Here is a 20108-nt window from a genome sequence, read left to right as displayed (position 1 = left end):
GAGATCCAACACAGCTGAGTTGGGCTTGTGCTCAGACTGCCAGTCCTTTACTCTGCTTGGCGGTGTTGTGTCATCTTCCCACCTCCCGGGAATAGAGGGATGGATGAAGAAAAAAATCATGCAAAGAATAAAGGTTAGTTTCCAGACAAGTATCATTTAAAATTTTGAATTGTGAACTTTCATATTTCTGGTTTCAGATTTTGAGTTGGAATTAAATATTATCTTCCAAATTTAGCATAGACTCTACAAAGATAGTTTGTTAGTGCTTTGTGAGAAAGTAACATTTATCTCTTTATAAAGATGATTTCTTTTATTGTTTTCTAAAGATTTTCTGTGTATTTGCTTTCACAAAAAAATTGTGAAATATATGTCTTTGAGGTTTTCGGCATTTATAATATGATGCGACTGAAATTGTCCCTCAGATTTACAGAATGTACTTCAAGATGCTTTTTTCATTATCCTCAGTTATGCATTTCAAAATTCAGTCGATCCAGTTACTTTTTTTCCATTTATTCAATACCTTTTTCAAGTTTTTAAATGGTAAAAGTGAGTAGTAGTTAAAAAGTAAAAGTTTTTAAGAGGCTTTAAAACAAGTTTTTAACTGATAGCACCCTTCCAATCAGGTGTTGTATCACATTCCTGTTACAGATTTTAATATTAAAAAAAACTCTTCCTTTGTACACCAACATCCTTTTGACCTTGGCTAAACAAATTATAGAAAAATTTTGAAAAAACATATTTTGGGAAGTATTCTGTCAGTAGGAAGGAGCTGGTAGAAGCAGGAAGACCCATATATTTAGAGCTCTCATAATGATTTTTTTTCTCTTTATAATTAGTAAGATATGACTACTAAAAAGAATTCTAACCTGTGAGACATTGGCTACCAACCCTAGATGTGATTTATTAAAGAGCCTATAATTCTTGATACGTGCTTATGAAATTTTAAAAAATTCAGAATTCAGTTTTATTCAGCAACTTTTGTTGAGGATCTTTGCTTTTGGTGGGGGGTGGTATGTGGAAATGAATGAAGTGTGACAGGGTGTTGCAAATCCAAGCAAATTGGAATGTGCAAAAGAGAGGCCAAATTCCATAGATAAATACATGATTCTCTGTACCTACATGCTCCTGGTTTCTTGTCATGAAGCCACATTTTATAATTACTGCAGCTTTGTAACTTTAAAGACACAAGACCCCAGTAAACAACAACACTTCTACTAAAATATCTATCCTCATTAAAAAAAAATTTTTATTCTTTATTTTGCCCCATTGACTTTTAGTTAATAGTGCCTGACAGGATCCTAAATATTAATGTAGCCAGTTTAGAACTTTGATTCTTTCAGAGCAGATTCTTTTGGCATTATGTAATACATACTAGTAATTGACCAACTATTAAATAACTGCTTTAAAATTAACACATTTGCCTGACACAGGCCCTGTGAATGGTATTCTCATAAGTAGAAGCTGACTTTAATGACTCTATTGACTACCCTGTGTATATATATGTAGTGTGTGTGTTTTAATGTTTTGTTCTTGTTTGCAAAAATCAATTTTCATTACTTAAAAAAGGTTTTCATATATTAGGTCCTGCAGTTTTAGAATTAAGTTAAATTTTTCTTATCCTAAATGAGAATTGGAAAGTTTTCAAAGTCCTTTATTGGAAAATTGTTGAATCTTAAAGTTACTAATCACTTGGTTTTTTACATCACAATTGTTACTGATAATCACTGCATCTTTAAAGAACATTTTCTTTTCTGAGTTGTTGCATGGATTCTTAAGAAGTAAGGATGGATCAAGGAAAATACAATTATTGAATATAAAATTTTCATATTTGTGTTTCTTCCTTTTTTTCTCAGCCGTAAAGTGAATCCTCATGTTTCTGTCTGCAGATTTTCTTTCAAATCTTCTCTTTCTGTATTCTTGTCTCTCTTTATTATCCTTTCTGTCCACTTTTCCCTTTTGCTCTGTTCTGCTCTGCTTGGCTTTACTTACAGGCTGTTTCAGTTCTAAACCTTCTTAGCCAACCCATTCTCTTCCTGCCTCAACCTCAGTTCTTTGCTCAGATGCTGCCTTTGCACCTCTCAGCGTGCTTCAGCTCTCCTATTATTGAATTCTTTGTCTTTCTTTTTGGGATAGTTGTTCCGCATTCCTCTGTTTATTGTTTCTTGGTACTTTTAGAGAAATAGCTAATTTCCTTTATTCTGCTTCCTATGGTATGTAATGCGAAGAAGAAATAAAAACAACAGTTGAAGGACAGATGCTCATGGCTCTTTAAAAAAGAATAAGGTAGTGCAGTTGACAGATTATTTAAAAAAGTGCTCCCAGTTCAGAGTAGTTAGATAGATAGAGGGGCTAAACGTTGCTGTGAATGTAAAGATGTTGTTTGGCTTTTAAAAAACTTTATTTTTAACTTTCAGAAGTTATGGGCAATATTAGTATAGCCAAAATATCCTTGGAAAGTTCTGGATAAGATGGTTATTATAAAATCATATATTATTTTTATTTATCTGTATGGTCTTTGGTATTTTATGGTAGGCCAACATCTATTTTTGTCTTTAAATACTTTATGAAAAAGGCCTATCATACATAGCTAAATAAAAGTCAATACAGTGTCTTCTTTTAAAGAAGGTGGAAGTCCTCTTTTCTGCCCACTTTTCAAATTCAGTTTCACATAATTTGTTTAGCCGTATTTTATTGATAGACCACTATTTTTCTCTTTTGTTCTCATTTGCATTCGAGTAGTACTAATTGTGATGAATGTATGTGAGTAACTTGTTGAGTGTTAATCTTTAAAGTTATAGAATATGCATCTGATAGGATAGATTTTAGAATTAACATAAAATTATTACTGACCAAAAGGGATGAAAAAAAATCATCTGGTTTTATAATAAAATGAAATTTAGAATTTCTACAGTTTCTTAGTGATTTTTGTGTGTGTGTAGTGGTGGGCGGGTGCTTTTAGTTTTGCTAATAACTTCATGACTTCTGGGTTCCTAGGTTTAATTTATTTTTCTACTATTGGAGTTTAGATAAGTACCACAGTCTTTTTTTAAATCAAATTTTAAAAAAGTGCTTTTTAAAAGTGCAAATTTAATAGTGCTTTTTTTTCTTGAAACTTTCTCAGTTCATTTATATCCATTATAACCTATTAGGAGACTATGTGGAAATAAAATCTTGGGGATGGTAGGTGGTGTAATTGAAATGTAGGTCATAATCTGTTCTTTGTTTGTTTTACCAAATTAGTTAGGGATTCTGAGGATACATTTTGAATATTTGTGTATGTTTAGCATTTTGTCCCTTTGTTAGAAATCTCTCAGTGTGACTTGTTTTTAATAGGATGTGTCTTGAATTGTAGTCCAATCACTCTTGAAAAGTATTAAGCCCTTTAAACACACTGGTCAGACCCATAGAGGGAAGCCTACAGGTTTATTAGCACTCCTTAGCCTGAAAGCACAGCATACCCTTCTAGGTTGCACAGCAACAGACTCCTAGCAACCATAATAGATTGAATTTCTAAGAGTGACCAGGCCGGATGTAATAATAAAGCAGGAGGTACAAACAGTTGTCATGGTTTTCTTTTCACAGTAAGCTAGTTTGATTTGGGGAAGCTTAGCCTTTCAAAAATGGGCAAACTTCTTATAAAACTACTACTGTTTGTACCTAGGACTTCTGGTATTAAAATAGCAATAATAGTACCAAATTTTAAAAGCTACCGATTAAAAAAACAGTATGCTCAACATAAGACAAAACAAAAAAGTAAAAGGATTGTCATGTAAAGGAGTTTTCAGGGAAGTATGTTTTAAAAATACTTCTTTTAAATCATAAAACTGAACTGTAGCAAAATAGTCGTAATGAATGTTTTTTAAAAATAAAAATCATAATATTTGTGCTTTCTCTCTGGGGATCCTCTATTTTAATTTTGCAGCAACTCTGTAGTTTTATCTATGCAGTTTAAGTGGATGTGCGTATAAAACTGATGCTTATAATAAACTTAAAAATTTATCTAAGAAAACACACTATTTGAACTATATATAAACAGTGTTTTTTAAATTATGAACTAATAACCGGTGGAGCAGAGAATTTATTGAAGAAGAAAGAATAAAGTAGTAAAATGTACAATCCTACACAGTGACAGTGAAAGTGTTTGTGATATTCCTAAAGGTGTAGTATTGTGCTGTAACTTTGTTAACATTTCTTCTGTGTATCTTTTAGTATGTGTTTGCTTACATAGCCATGAAAAAGAGATTAATTCAGATACATTCACAACCTGAAACAGGATGCCTCCATCAAAAGAAACAGATCCTCATATAGCTGCTGGAGTTGGAGTGGAACTATAGCCTTTGACAGCAATAAGCTGTAAATATACACACATGCTAATACCCTTGATTTGTTCATCTTTTGTGTCAGCATTTGGAAAAGATTGTTAAAGTGGCAGTTGTAGTACATACTGGCAATTACAGTAAAGAGCAGAAATTAGGTATTTGTGACCTATTATATTTCATTAAAAGACTTCCTTATTAAAATGGCACTGCTTACCCTGATTACTTGACAGCTGCCCTAAAAGATTAGAAAATACACAGTTGTAGCTAAAGGTAAAATCAACTGCTTAAGCACATGGCATAGAATAAGTAAATGGTACAGTATAAACTATTTTTTAACAATAACTTTTCTCTGGGTAGAAATGTTTATCAGTGGTTAAGTGCTATGCATTTTTTGCATTTCTATAATAATAGCTTACCCACAGGGGCATTTTCCCATTGAGATATTTTGTTTAATACACCCACCTAATATTATACTAGCTTCCTATTAGAGGAGGTTATTATGAGGTGTCATAGATCAAGGGATCAGCATGGCTTCACCAGAGAAAATTTTTTTGCTAACTGATGAATTGGCATCCTAATTCAATGTAAATACTACCTTTACCAAGCAGAACTAGAATGTTTGGAAATTTTACCGCTAGATTATCAATATCTGAAATATTAGTAAACCACTAGAGCCACAGTGAGTTTAATACTTGAATTTAGGCATCACTTGTACAACATTGAATTGTCTCCTTTTCTAGAGAATAATTTATTATGTGGTCCTTTTTACTGTCAATGATATTTCTGAAGTTACTATCTCTATTTTAACATGGTGACTGTATAGCACTTTATGGAACAGTCCTGCCTAAATTCTGAATTGTCGTTGAGCAGTTAGGTAGCCTGCCCTGCCCCACATTCTAATAGTTAACGACTTTATCGTCTTCTACATCATGAAGCATGGGTTTGCACTGTAGTTCAGCCTATGAGTATGAAATCACAGCTCACTCTTGAAGACACAAAAAACAGGTTCAGTATGAAGCAAATTTGTGGGATGATCACCTCTCTCAACTTATCTTGAATATAGATTTTTGTCAGGATTGTCCCAGTATTAGTAGAAGTCTGTTGTAGTACTTGAATGGAACTGTAAAATTTCCACAAAGACCCAAATTATGTTATGTGAGACACTCACATGAATTCCACATACACAAATATCCATGACTACTTATGTCTTTAGCTAAAAAAAAAAATCTGTTGCGTATTGCATGAGCTTTTTCAGCTTGCAAAATTGTTAGGGAAAGATGTGAGTCCTAGTCTTTTGAAAAGTAAAATAGACCTGAGTTCAAATCCTGGCTTTATCATTTGCTAGCTAATTATCCTTAAATTCTTTAACTGTGTTGAGCTCAGATTTTTAATGTAAATATGGGGATATTATATACTCAGTTGTGTTATAAAATGAAAATATGGTGAAAGATAAAACAAGATATACCTATAGAGAATGTAGCATGAAAGTCTAGAATTAGCGTTCATACTGGTAGCTAGTATTGTCATCTTTCTGGCTAACTCCTTGTGGTAGAATGTGATGAGGGTTTTGCTGGAGAGGGTGGCAGCTGAAAATAGTAACATGGAACTAGATATAATCAGAAACAAAATGGTTTTCAAAAAGGGATATTATGTACTATATATTTTATTAAGTCATTTTCAGTATTAGAAGGAATTCTTTAGAGTAAACTTCTAAAGTAATCCCTCTTGTTCACAGATTCAAATATTTGGGCAGGATCTTTAAAGATTACAGAGCAATAATTGATAAGAGAAATATACACTAAAACAGATGAAATACTAATTACCCTGACAAAGGGCAGAATATAAAGAAGGCAAATTTATTTATTTTAGTAAATATGTATGGTGATCCTTATATTATTTAAACATTTGACCTCTCTCCAAATTTTTCTTCTATGTAAAAAACTGTAAGAGCAGAAGTGAGTAAACTGCCCAGCCTTGTGTTAGCACCTAACACTGTTGATAAAAGAAAACCGAAAATGAGTATCAGTAGCTTCTGCTGAAAAGTAAAGCAACAGTGGAGTCCCATAAAAATCTGATTACCTTTGGTACTTTTTGGCCTGCCCTTGAAAAAATGTTCAATACGCTCACCCTTGACTTACAAAAATATAGTTTAAATTTTAATATATACTGTTGTTGCTAAAGGGATCACAAAGGCATTTAATTTAATGAGAAGATAATATTTGCAAAAGAATAGACGTGGTTTGAAATATAATAGTTTGAAGTAGCTAGTGGGATTAAACTGGTTTAGGCAATAGCTATCCTATTTCAGTTCTTTGAAGAAGGTAATTCCAGCCTAAGCTTAACTAAAGGAGGAGGTACAGAACATACTTAACTTTGCCTTGATATTTTTAAAAGGGAAAAGAATACCAGGCTACAGTGATACTTAGAGCCAAGGGAAAATAGCACTTACTGTTAAGAATATAGTTTGTCAGATAAAACCACAGGCTATTACCTGTAGTTCTGTAAATTTTAAATTAACAAATTTTTTCTTGAGTATGACTTATATGCTTATATTGTTAAACTGTTTAACAATATCAATTTGAAGAAGTATTGCTAAAAACATTAAATTGGGAAATCTAAAATTTAAGAGTTAACCAAAATATAATTCTCTTTTCACAGAAGCTATTTTTTTTTAAATCAATGAATATGTAACTCTGATTTATCATCTTGTACATATGCTACCATTGTCCACTTGTGAAAATGTAGAAGATAATTTTACCTTTTATGCTTAATTGAAGATTATGTCCAGCTCAGTGAAGATTCATACATGGGCTTCATAAATATTCTCTGCATAAAATTTTTTCTCCTGCAAATGAAGTTTTTACTTTATAGTTATCATTTTTTCCTTGATATTCTTAGCACTTTGAGTTGTTGAATTGGGAAATATAATATGTATGCATATATGTATGTAAATACACACACAAAATAACATAAACTTTCTTTTCAGCGCAGTCTGAAGTTAGAATTCTTTATATTGAGATAATTGCTAGGTGAGAAAAACTAATTAAACTACCAAACTAGTCCAGACTCTCACTATTGGTAGGGTCTTTTCGCACTAGGGCCTTCTGTGCATAATGTATACTGTATATGAATGCTGCTCGAAGTGTGAGTGGAGGTCCCCAGGGGTCACCAGGAAGTCCTTCCTTTTCAACTAAGTATCTATGTGAGGCTGCATTTACTTCATATATTTCAACCAAAACAGCAAATTGAGTGCTGAAGTAGACCTGAGAAGCCAATTGTCTTCTATTAATCAATATGTTAAAGAAGTTTCAACTGTAAAACCGTGCCACTCTTCTCATAAAATTGTTTTTTCTTGGAAAATTTAGATATATTTCATAAAATTATGACTATTATAAGATGCAGTGGTTTTATTTCTGTCATTTTCAAATTAGTAAATATTTATTACATTATTTGTTCACGTATAATCGACAACATATTAGTTTTAGGTGTACAATATAATGATTTGATATTTGTATGCACTGCAAAATTATCAGGACAGTAAGTCTGGTTACCATCCGTCCCATACAAAGTTACAAAAATTTTTTTTCTTTTTTCTCCTTGTGATGAGAACTTTTAAGATTTACTCTCTTGGCAACCTTCAAATATGCACTACTGCAATGGTGACTATAGTCACCATTTGTACATTACATTCCCATGACTTATTTATTTTTCAATTGCAAGTTTATACGTCTTGACCACTTCACCCATTTGTCCACCTCCAATCCCCCTCCCCTTTGGCAACCAACCATCCTGTTTTTTGTATGAGTTTTGCTTGTTCATTTGTTTTGTTTTTTAAATTCCACATATGAGGTCATACAGTATGTTTCTTTCTCTGTCAGACTTCACTTAGCATAATACCCTCAAGTTCCATCCATGTTCTTGCAAATGGCAAGATTTCATTCTTTTTATGGGCAAGTAGTATTCCACTGTTTATACATACATTTTCTTTATCCATTCATCCACTGATGGACACTTAGGTTGTTTCTGAATCTTGGCTATTGTAAATAACGCTGCAATAAAAATAGGGTGTGTATATCTTTTCAAATTAGTGTTTTTGTTTTTCTCAGATTAAATACTCAGAAGTAGAATTGTTGCATCATATGGTACTTCTATTTTTAATTTTTTGAGGAACCTCCATACTGTTTTTTATAGTGGCTGCACCCATTTACATTCCCACTAAGAGTACATAAGAGTCCACTTTCCTCCACATCCTTGCCAACAGTTGTTATCTCTTGTCTCTTCGGTAATAGCCATTCTAACAGGTGTGAGGTGATATCTCACTGTGGGTTTGACTTGCATTTCCCTGATGATTAGCAATGTTGAGCATCTTTTCATGTGCGTCTTGGCCATCTGTATGTCTTCTCTGGAAAAACGTATATTCAACCTCTGCCCATTTTAACATTGGATTGATTGTTTTATTTTATTTTATTTTTTTTTAAGCTGTTGAGTTGTATGAGTGGTTTATATATTTTGGACATTAACCCCTTATTGGATATATGATTTACAAATATTTTCTCCCATTCTGTAGGTTGCCTTTTCATTTTGTTGATGGTTTCCTTTGCTTTGCAGAATCCTTCTTGTTTATGTAGTCCCTCTTGCTTATTTGTGCTTTTGTTGCCTTTGCTTTTGGAGTCAGATCCAAAAAATCATCACCAAGACTGATGTCAAGGAACATACTGTCCATGTTTTCTTCTAAAAGTTTTATGGTTTCAGGTCTACATTTAAGTTTTTAATCCATTTTGAGTTACTATTTATGTATGGTGTAAGATAGTAGTCTAGTTTTTTTTCTTTTGCATGTGGCTGTCCAGATTTCCCAACACAGTTTATTAAAGATACTGTCCTTTCCCCACTGTATATTCTTGCATCCTTTGTTGTAAATTAATTATACGTAGGTGGGTTTGTTTCTGGGCTCTCTATTCTGTTCCAGTAAATGATATGTTTGTTTTTATGCCAATACCATACTGTTTGGATTACTGTGGCTTTGTAATATCATTTGAAATCAGGAAGCATGATGCCTCCAGCTTTGGTCTTCTTTCTGTAGATTGCTTTGGCTATTCAGGGTCTTTTGTGGTTTCATACAAATTTTCAGATTGTTTGTTCTGTTTCTGCTAGAAATGCCTTTGGTATTTTGATAAGGATTGCATTGAATCTGTACATTGCTTTAGGTAATATGGACATTTTAACAATATTATTTCTTCTAATCTGTTAGCTTGAAATATCCTTCCATTTTTTTGTACTTCATTCAACTTCTTTCATCACTACCTTATATTGATAGTTATCAGTGTACAGGCCTTTCAGTTCCTTTCTTGAATTTATTCCTAGGTATTTTATTCTTCTTAATGCAATTGTAAAGTTTTTGTTTTCTTAATTTTCTTTCAGATAGCTCATTGTTAATGTATGGAAATGCAGCACATTTTTGTATGTTGATTTTGTACCCTGCCACTTTACTGAATTCTTTAAAAAATTATAACAATGTTTTGGTGGAGTCTTTAGACCATATATATATATCATGCTGTCCTCAAATAATGACAGTTCTACTTCTTCCTTTTCAACTTGGATGACTTTTATTTATTTTTTTCTTGCCTTAATTGCTTTGGCTAGGACTTCTAATACTATGTTGAATAAAAGTGGTGAGAGTGGGCATCCTTGTCTTGTTCATTAGAGGAAAAGCTTTAAGCTTTTCCCCCCTGAGTGTGATTTTAGCTGTAGGCTTGTTATATATGGCTTTTATTATGTTGAGATACACTTCTTCTGTACAACCTTGTTGAGAGTTTTTTATCATAAATGGATGTTAAATATTTTCAAAAGCTTTCTTCTGCATCTATGGGATGTTCATATATTTTTATCCTTCATTTTGTTAACGTGGTGTATCACATTGATTGATTTTAAGAAGTTGAACCATCCTTGCATCCCTGGAATCCCACTTGATAGCGGTGTATGATCTTTTTAATGCATTGTTGAATTTGTTTGGGTAAATTTTGTTGAGGATTTTTGCATCTATATTCATCAGGAATATTGACTTATAATTTTCTTTTTTTGTTGTGTCCTTGTTTGGTTTTGGTATCAGGGTAACATTGGCCTCGTGAATTGAGTTTGGAAGGGTTTTTAAGTTTTTTTAAAGAGTTTGAGGAAGACAGTTATTGAATCTTCTTTAAAGGATTGATAGAATTCAGCACAGAAGCCATCTAGTCCTGGACTTTTGTTTGTTGGGGGATTTTTTATTACTGATTCAATCTTCTTACTAGAAATTGGTCTATTCAGATTTTTTATTTCTTCCTGATTCAGTCTTGGAAGATTCTATGTTTCAAGGAATTTATCCATTTCTTCTGGGTTGTCCAGTTTATTGACGTATAATTTTTCTTAGTAGTCTCTTATGATTCTTTGTATTTCTGTTTATCAGTTGTATCATTTCCTCTTTTATTTCTGATTCTATTTACTTAAGCTGTCTCTTTTAAAAAAAATATTTATTTATTTATTTATTTGGTTGCGTTGGGTCTTAGTTGCAGCAGGCAGGCTCCTCAGTTGTGAGCCCTCTTTATCTTTCTTGGTAAAGAGAATTCAGCTAACGGTTTGTCAATTTTGGTTATTTTTTCAAAGAACCAGTTTTCAGTTTCATCATTCCCTTTTACTGGCTTTTTAGCTTCTATTTTGTTTATTTCTCCTCTGATCATTGTTATTTCCTTCTTTCAACTCACTCTGGACTTTGTTTGTTCTTCTTTTTCTAGTTCTTTTAGGTGTAAAGTTAGCTTGTTTGAAATTTTTCTTTTTTCTTGAGCTAGACTTGTATCACCATACATCCCTCTTAGAACTGCTTTTGCTGCATCCCATATATTTTGGTAAGTTGTGTTTCAATTCTTTTTGTCTCAAGGTATTTTTTTTTTAGATTTTTTAAAATAGATCTTTATTGGAGTATAATTGCTTCACAATACAGTGTTAGTTTCTGTTGTACACCAAAGTGAATCAGCCATATGCATACATATGTCCCCATATCCCCTCCCTCTTGAGCCTCCCTTCCACCCTCCCTATCCCACCCCTCTAGGTCATTGTAAAGCATTGTAAAGCACCAAGCTGATCTCCCTGTGCTATGCTGCTGCTTCCTACTAGCTAACTGTTTTACATTCGGTAGTGTATATATGTTGATGATACTCTCACTTCGCCCCAGCTTCCCCCTCCCACCCCGTGTCCTCAAGTCCATTCTCTATGTCTACATCTTTATTCCTGCCCTGCAACTAGGTTCATCAGTACCATTTTTTTTTCAGATTCCATATATATGCATTAGCATATGGTATTTGTTTTTCTCTTTCTGACATACTTCACTCTGTATGACAGACTCTGGGTCCATCCACCTCACTACAAATAACTCAATTTCGTTTCTTATTATGGCTGAGTAGTATTCCATTGTATATATGAGCCACATCTTCTTTATCCATTCATCTGTTGATGGACATTTAGGTTGGTTTCATGTCCTGGCTATTGTAAATAGTGTTTCAGTGAACATTGTGATACACGTCTCATTTTGAATTATGGTTTTCTCAGGGTATATGCCCAGTAGTGGGATTGCTGGGTCATATGGTAGTTCTATTTGTAGTTTTTTAAGGAACCTCCATACTGTTTTCCATAGTGTCTGTATCAATTTACATTCCTACCAACAGTGCAGGAGGGTTCCCTTTTCCCCACACCCTTTCCAGTGTTTATTGTTTCTAGATTTTTTGATAATGACCATTCTGACTGGTGTGAGGTGATACCTCATTGTAGTTTTGATTTGCATTTCTCTAATTATTAGTGATGTTGAGCATCTTTTCATGTGCCTCTTGGCCATCTGTATGTCTTCCTTGGCGAAATGTCTATTTAGGTCTTCTGCCCATTTTTTAATTGGATTGTTTTAAAAATAAACAAATGGGACTTAATTAAAGTTAAAAGCTTTTGCACAACAAAGGAAACCATGAACAAAACAAAAAGACAACCTTGAGAGTGGGAGAAAATATTTGCAAAAGAAACAGCAAAAGATTAATCTCCAAAATATACAAATGTCTCAAGGTATTTTTTGATTTCTTTTTTGATTTCTTCATTGACCCATTGGTTGTTTAGTATCATGGTGTTTAATCTTCACATATTTATGATTTTTTCAGTTTTCTTCCTGTAATGTTTATTGATTTTCTGTGTGGATGAAGTATTCATTTATGTAAGTGGGTTATGAGGGTTCTGCACTATTATTGTATTTCCATCACTTTCACCCTTTAGGTCTGTTAATATTCGTGTTGTATTTTGGTGCTTTTATGTTGGGCACATATATATTTACAAATATTATGTCTTCTCTTTGGATTGACCCCTTTATCATTATCCAGTGCCCTTTTATTGTAGTAGCTGTTTTAAAATCTGTTTTTTTCTGGTGTAAGTATAGCTGTCCCAGCTTTCTTTTGGTTTCCATTTGCATGGAATATCTTTTTCCATCCCTTCACTTTCTTAGTGTGTGTGTCCTTATATCTGAAGTGAGTCTCTTGTAGACAGCAGATAGATGAGTCTTGTTTATGTATCCATTCAGCCACTCCGCATCTTTTGACTGGAGCGTTTAGTTTATTTACATTTTAAGTAGTTATTAATAGGTATGTATTTACTGCCTTCCTGTTAATTATTTTATAGCTGTTTTGTAGTTCTTCTCTGTTCCTTTCTTTTTCTCTTGCTTTCTTCTCTCTTGAGGTTTGATGACTTTCTTTAGTGTTTTGTTTAGATTCCTTTCTCATTATTTTTTGGTATCGACCATAGGCTTTTGCTTTGTGGCTAGTATGAGGCTCACAAATAACAGCCTATGTAAATAACATTCTATTTTAAGTTCGTAACAACTTTAAGTTTGAATGCATTTTAAAATTACATTTTTTACCCTCTCCCCCACATTTTATGTTTTTGATGGCACATTTTACATCTTTTTATTTTGTGTTCCTCTTACCATATTATTATAGTTATATTTATTTTTACTTTTGTTTGTCTTTTAATCTTCATATTAGCTTTATAAGTGATTAATCCACTATCTTTATAATAGATTTACCTTTACCAGTGAGATTTATACTTTCATATATTTTTGTTGTAGTTGTTGTTACTAATTAATGCCCTTTCTTGCAGTCTGTTTAACATTCCTTGGAAGGCTGGCTTAGTGGTGATAAACTCCTTTAGCTTTCACTTGTCTGGAAAACATTTCTTCTTCAATTCTGAATGGTAATCTTGCCACACAGAGTATTCTTGGTTGGAAGTTTTTTCCTTTCAGCACTTTAAATATATTGTGCTACTCCTGGTCTGCAGAGTTTCTGCTGAAAATGTGCTGATAGTCTTATGCGGGTTCCCTTCTACATAAAAAGTTGTTTTTCTCTTGCTGCTTTTAAGATTTCCTCTTTAACTTTTGACATTTTAATTGTAATGTGTCTTGGTGTGGATCTTTCTGGGTTCAACTTTTTTGGAACTCTAGGCTTCTTGGACCTGGATTTCTGATTCCTTCCCCAGGTTAAGGAAGTTGTCAACCTTTTTTTTTTTTTTTTTTTTTTTTTAAATATAAATTTTCTGCCTCTTTCTCTCTTCTCCTTCTGGGATCCCTATAATGCAAATGGTAGTCTGTTTGATGTTGTCCCATTGGTCCCGTAAGCTATTTTCACTTTTTGAAATTCTTTTTCCTTTTTGTTGTTCTGTGTGAGTTCCACTGCCCTTTCTTCTAGATCACTCATTCTTTCTTTGCTTCACCTAGTCTGTTTGAACCCCTCTAGTATATTTTTCAGTTCAGTTATCCTATTCTTCAGCTCTTTGACTTCTGTTAGGTATTTTCTTATATTTTCCATTTCTTTGTTGAAGTTCTTAATGTGTTTATCCATTCTTCTCCCAAGTTCAGTGGACATCTTTATGACCATTATCTTTTACTCTTTATCAAGCAAATTACTTATCTCCATTTCATTAAGGGTTTTTTTTTGAGGTTTTATGTTGTTCTTTCCTTTCGAACATGTTCCTCTGTGTCCTCATTATGCTCGACTCTGTGTTTGTTTCTGTATATTAGGTGAAACAGCTACCTTCCCAGTCTTGAAGGAGTGGCGTTGTGTTAGGAGAGGAACCATGTCTTTCAACCTCACCCTAGGTCTTGGTTGTCTGTTGAACCTTTGTGATTGTCCAAGCAGCCTGATTTATTCCTGATAGTTCCCAGTTGTTGACGGTTTACCCATTATCTATCAGTGTTCCAAAAGGAAGTATCTCAGTCAGTACCTTGCTTCAGGCTGATGGGAAGCCAGACCCTCAGACAGCTTTTAAAGGATGCAAATAGATACAGTCCTGTGGGACTGCAATCATAAACCCTGCTGGAGACCTGGACTTGTCTTTTGGGCAAAAGTTGCAAGAATTGGGGCTTCAGTCATGCGTATAAGCTGTTTTCTGTGAGGTAGTAGAGAGCTGTAGCACGGCCAAGGGACAGTACAAATATGGTGTTTCTCAGCCTGTGTTCCCTGAGAGCAGTTTTGTAGTCTTTAGCTCTGTGTAGCAAGCCTCAATTCTGCCCCTCAAGATAAAATTATAGGACAAGTAAATTGTCCTTTTTCACAGAAAGATCTGGGGTATGTTTCAGTCTGCTGCCTGTTGGTGCCTTGGGGATGGTAGCCTGCCACAACTGTCTTTCCTATTTTTACAGTCCTGTGGGACCCAAGAATGCAAGCCCCTTGGCCACCAGAGCCAGATAGATGATCAAGGAGTGTCCCCTGTGTATACTGCCCATGGCTGCCAGCTTTAATGAGGCAGCAGGAGAGCTCAGGGCTGGGGTGTGCCCACCAGCTTTTGCAGGGCCGCAGGAGAGCACAGGGTCAGGGCATACCTGCTAGCATTATCACGGTAGAGGGAGAGCAGAAAACTAACCAGCTCCTCCGCCCCTGCTAGAGCGTTCCAACAGGCCTCTGTCCCTCTGGTGGTTGCTCTAAGACGAGCAAATGAATCTTCTTCACATGTAGTCTAGGCATTTTCATACTGCTGCTTTTGTGCCGGTGTCCAGGGTGAGTGAATCTGCACTCAAGCCCTTTAAGAGAAGTATCTCAGCTCCCTGCAGCCCTATGGGTCTCCTGGATGTGAGCCTTATTGTTTTCAAAGCCAGATGTTTTGGAGGCTTGTCTCTTTGTTGCAGGTCCTGAGGGTCGGGGTGCCTGATACAGGGCATGAACCCCTCTCTCTTCAGGGAGAAGCTCTGAATTTGTGAGATCCCTCCCAGTTGCGGGTTGCCACACTGTGATGAGGTTTTTGGTGAGACTGCCTCTGCTGTCTATCTTGATGTGGCCTTTTTACTGTTTGCCCTTTTACTGTTTGCTGTGCAGAAGTTGTTTGGCTAATTTTTAGGTCTTTTTCATAGAGAATTTTTCCATATGTAGCTGTAGCATTGGTTTATCCATGGGAGGAGGTGAGTTTAGGATCTTTCTATGCCACCATCTTGGACTTTCTCCTTCCATTTTGTTTCCTAATATGGTTAAATGGATAGATATAAGTAGTGACCTACTGAAGCCCATTCTTACCAGCTCGAGAGAGCCAGTGGTGTTAATCTCTTCTTAAATCTTTATTCAGATATCACATTGCTAGCTTGAAACTAGCCACATTGGGAGTATTTACATCGTGGAAATGAGTTGAAACTACAAATTTGGCATTTTTGATGGTAAAGGAGGGAAAGCTGGCTGTTGAATATATGCCATTGCACAACTAGATATAATACACATAAACAAAAGTTCTTTGGTGTTCTCAAAAAATTTAAGATCAAAATGGGCTCAGGGACCAAAAAGTCTGCTAATCATAAATGAACTGCTGGTAGTTACTTTACAAGTTCAACAGCAAAGTCTGTGCTAATATATGATGAAGGCGGATTATCAGCCAGGTGCTTTGTCTTTAGAGCCACTTTACCAGTTTCCCCTATGGTGTCTTCCAACAAGAGGAACTCCATAAAGTGACATGAAGTCATAAGGTATGTCATATCCTTTGTGGTTGACACCCTAAGTTCATAGCTTACTTACTTGTTGAGCGATCAGAGACTCTCACTATTATGCGAATATAGAAAATTGGGGATGAGAAAAGATTCTGGGCTTGAGTAGTTAGAGAAGTCTTTAGGGAGGAGGTAAAGCATGAGATGGATCTTAAAAGTTTTTAGGGAGGTGTATTGGCTGAGGGATGTGGAAAAGGGGTTAAGCTTGTGGGAGGTAGAGGCAAGGTATGATTTTGCTGTGAAGAATTTGAAGAGTTGTTTTAGGAAATAATGAAGCAGATGGGGTTGAAAGAAAAATCAGGCTAAGAATTTGGAACTTAACTGGATAGAGCATAACCAGTAGTGTATATTTTAAAAACTGGATCAGATGTTAAGGTGAAAGAGGTCTTTTACAGAGATTAATCTGGCAGATCTGTGTAGATTAGCAGGGAGTGGTCTGAAGCCAGGTAAACCTGTTTTAATCATCAGAAAGGAAGGATAGGGTGAAGAACCTGGGCTACTAATTCAGAAAGACTTTGGTTAAGATCCTTCTTCTGCCACTCTGTTATTTTCAGCTCATGGATAAGATGAAGATAACTAGCTAGTTGGGTTGTAAGTAACACAAAGGCATGAAAGAGTTTAGTAAAGGTTAGGTGCCTGGTACTATGCTAGGACCTTCAGTGAGAGGTATTATCAATGCTACTTTTGCTACTACTACTTCTACTGCCACTACTTTTATAACAATATTTGATGCGCTATAATGAAGATTGAAACTGGTGAACCATAAGTAGAAATAGGATGTAGAAACCAGGCCCATCCTTAACACTAATGGGTGCAAGAGGATAAATGAAAGTTCACTCATTATATTTCTGAATATTTAAATGCTACAAATCAGTTAACTGTTAAATAAAATGTGCTCTACCTCCTAATTTGACTGATATAGCTTTGTAATGAGGTGGATGATCATTTAGAACTTACAGATTTTTTTAGGAGTTCTGTTCTAGAATATAGTGGCCAAAGGAGAATTGGCCTTCTGTCACCTTGTTCTTCTCCTGTAGTCTACCTCCTTTTGCCCATATCCTAGGTTCTTTGCCATAGCATGTCCCATTTCCCAGGCAACCTTGCCTCACCCCTTGCAAGCTATCTCTTGACTGCCCCTTGGGCCTAGAGGTGGGTTTGCCTGCATCCCTGTCTGCCCTGGGGACGATACTTCAGGGCTCTGTATGTAAATTTGGGATCGTGGGAATCTGCTGTGGTAGAGTGCTGAGGAGTCAGAGAGCATGCCCTGAACTCTGCAGACTTCTCACTTCAAGAAGAAGTACCTGGCCCAAGTGGGGGCCAAAGTGGGTTCTCTAAAGTGTAAGGCCCAGGGCAGTGACTCTTTTTGCCTGGGTCTCAGGATGGTGCTGGAAGGGATCACCTGACATGGGTGACAGATCAGCAGGATTTGTTTACTATTAGTTGTGGAGTATGAGAAAATGAGCGTGCAAAAAATGAATACCAGGAGAATTATAAAGCCACTGAAAGAGTTAGCATAGTATGTGGGAGCAGATGAGGTGGGACCTGAATACAAAAAACTGTGTTTTGCTTGGCACTGAATACCTAATCAACTTCTAGCATATTGCCAAGCACATAGTATTGAGTCAGTAAATGTTGAAGGGCAAGATGAAGATACTTGGATTATTTGTGCAAGAGATGAGAAGAAAGTCATTGTAGAATATAGAAAGAAACAAGAAAATAAGTTCTTGTGGGGCCAGTGTAGAGTTTTGAGGGAGGGTGCATCTTGCTGTGATTTGCATGGTAGTGAGTGAGCTACTTGTGTGTGGGGACCGTGTATATTTAATATTTGTATGTGTGGCGCCTAGCATAGTTGCAATTCTTTTTTAAATAACTGATTGAATAATATTATATGAGAACAGCCTTTAAGAAATTAATTGGATCTTAAAGTTAAAATGACTAATGGCAAAGACAATTTGTATTATTAGTGATCTGACATGGAGTCTGAGAAACTTGTAATAATTCAAGACATGAAGAGATCCTGAGCAATTGTGTTAGTTTCAGAATGAGGTGGCGAAAGATGTCTTCAAAGAGGAGATTTTACTTGTAACCTGTTTGGAGAGGAGTAGAGGACACAGATAACTGTAGATTAGCTTGAATTTTCTTACTTGATATTCACTCAAATTAAGTACAGGTGAGGGTGGTTGGAGAAAAGAATCCAAGCTAAAGGACTTGGTAGAATTATCTTAGAAACATCTGATTATGGGTATGTATAACTCATAGTCATTTTGCTCAAAGTTGTTATGAAGTATTTTGTCACTTAATTTATAATAAATATGTACAGTAACATCTCATGTCAGAAAATATATGTCATAATGATAATAAGGTAACAGGAAAATCTGATAATAGGGTTAAAATTGCCGAGTTCTTTCTGAGAACTCTGGTGTGTTAATTAGTGTAGATTATTGCATTTTTGCTGTATCTGACTTGTAATCGCCTAAATACACAGCAAACACCTGTGATTACTTTAGTGATCCTTGTCTTGTCATGTTCAGGTCACCCCGAAAATGTGTATTTAGACTGTTCCTTGTTCATATATACTCAGCTGTGCCTGTTTGCTTTGTTATTTTTCTGAGTTTAATGGACCGACATAAAAATTTATGGCAACTGTCACTTAACGTCACCTTTACCTTTAAAGAAAAAAAGAAAACAAACAAAACTAAATCACGCCAGGCAGCTATGATGCTGTTTACAGTTGACTAAATTATCAGAATACTTTGTACTAAATTTATCTCTGACATCATGGGCCAAATTTAGGGCAAAAACGGTAGGAACATATATAAACAATATACTTAATTACATTTTTATATGTAAGTGTTACCCTAAATTTAATTTATTAGCCAGTAAAAATCATTAGTTTTAAAATAACATTGCCCATTTGTCTTTCAACCAAAGATTTCTTTTTAAAATTTCCATAAAACTGAATAATCATGTATATCTTATTAATTTCTCTGGTTTGTGACCTGTTTGTATGTTGTTTTCTGCTTGTTTATTTTTAAGAAATAAATCTTATTTAATTATTTTTAAGGAATGAGCAAAGTTATGTCAGCTGCTAATCCATTCTCACTTTTGCTTTTCTATATCAGGCTGTTCTCAGAACTGGCTGGTCTCTCATCTTCACAATTTAAAAGCATAGGTTTTTTCAGAGAATTCTTCTCTTCATTATTTTCCCTCACTTAAATTTTTCCTGATTATTAGATTAATATGTTTACTTGAATTCTAATTCTTTGAAAAGTAAAAGTTCTCCTTTTCTGTAAAATCAATATAACATTTTTTTTTTGGCTAAATAGGAAACTTTAAAAAATATAGTTATGCAAAGAAATACTTTAAAAATAATTCATTTGTATGGTAATTAGTATTTATCCACAAATTCAATAATTTAAAATAATCATATATCTTCTAGATATCAAAGAATTCATTTTTAATGTTAACCTAATTCTTCTTGCTTTTAACATTTTAGGCCACTTGGTCATTCTGGCATTTTATGGTAGAGAATACATTGAGTTTGGCTCATGGAAAGAATATGAGGTAATTGATCCATGTTCTCTATAAATTATGAATGTACACAAAACATAGAGTATTTTAATATGTCAAATATGGGGTCTCATGTCTGAATTTTTTCAATAACTTTTTAAAATGTGAGATTTTGAGATAGGTTTTTCCTTTCTTGATGGTTGACAATAGCTAATATGGTAAGGAACTTTTCTTTTACTACTTGTATATGTTTAAGGCAAAGT

The 20108-nt window shown here is 34.6% G+C and overlaps 1 protein-coding gene across 6 annotated transcripts in view; it reads left to right on the top strand.

Moving 5' to 3' along the window:
• RFX3 (regulatory factor X3) overlaps nt 1-20108 on the top strand; it is a 290721-nt gene that overhangs the window by 21257 nt on the left and 249356 nt on the right. The window contains exon 2 of one of the 6 annotated variants that reach the window (XM_032635918.1): nt 19832-19899. The exons of the other annotated variants lie outside the window; for them this stretch is intronic. The gene's annotated coding sequence lies outside the window, so the exon portion shown is untranslated. The remainder of the gene's footprint in view (nt 1-19831; nt 19900-20108) is intronic. 6 annotated transcript variants of the gene reach the window in all.

Source organism: Phocoena sinus, chromosome 6, assembly GCF_008692025.1.
Source record: "Phocoena sinus isolate mPhoSin1 chromosome 6, mPhoSin1.pri, whole genome shotgun sequence".
Lineage (NCBI taxonomy): Eukaryota > Metazoa > Chordata > Mammalia > Artiodactyla > Phocoenidae > Phocoena > Phocoena sinus.
The sequence above is the reverse complement of the archived record's forward strand: the minus strand, read 5'-3'. Positions and strand labels throughout refer to the sequence as shown.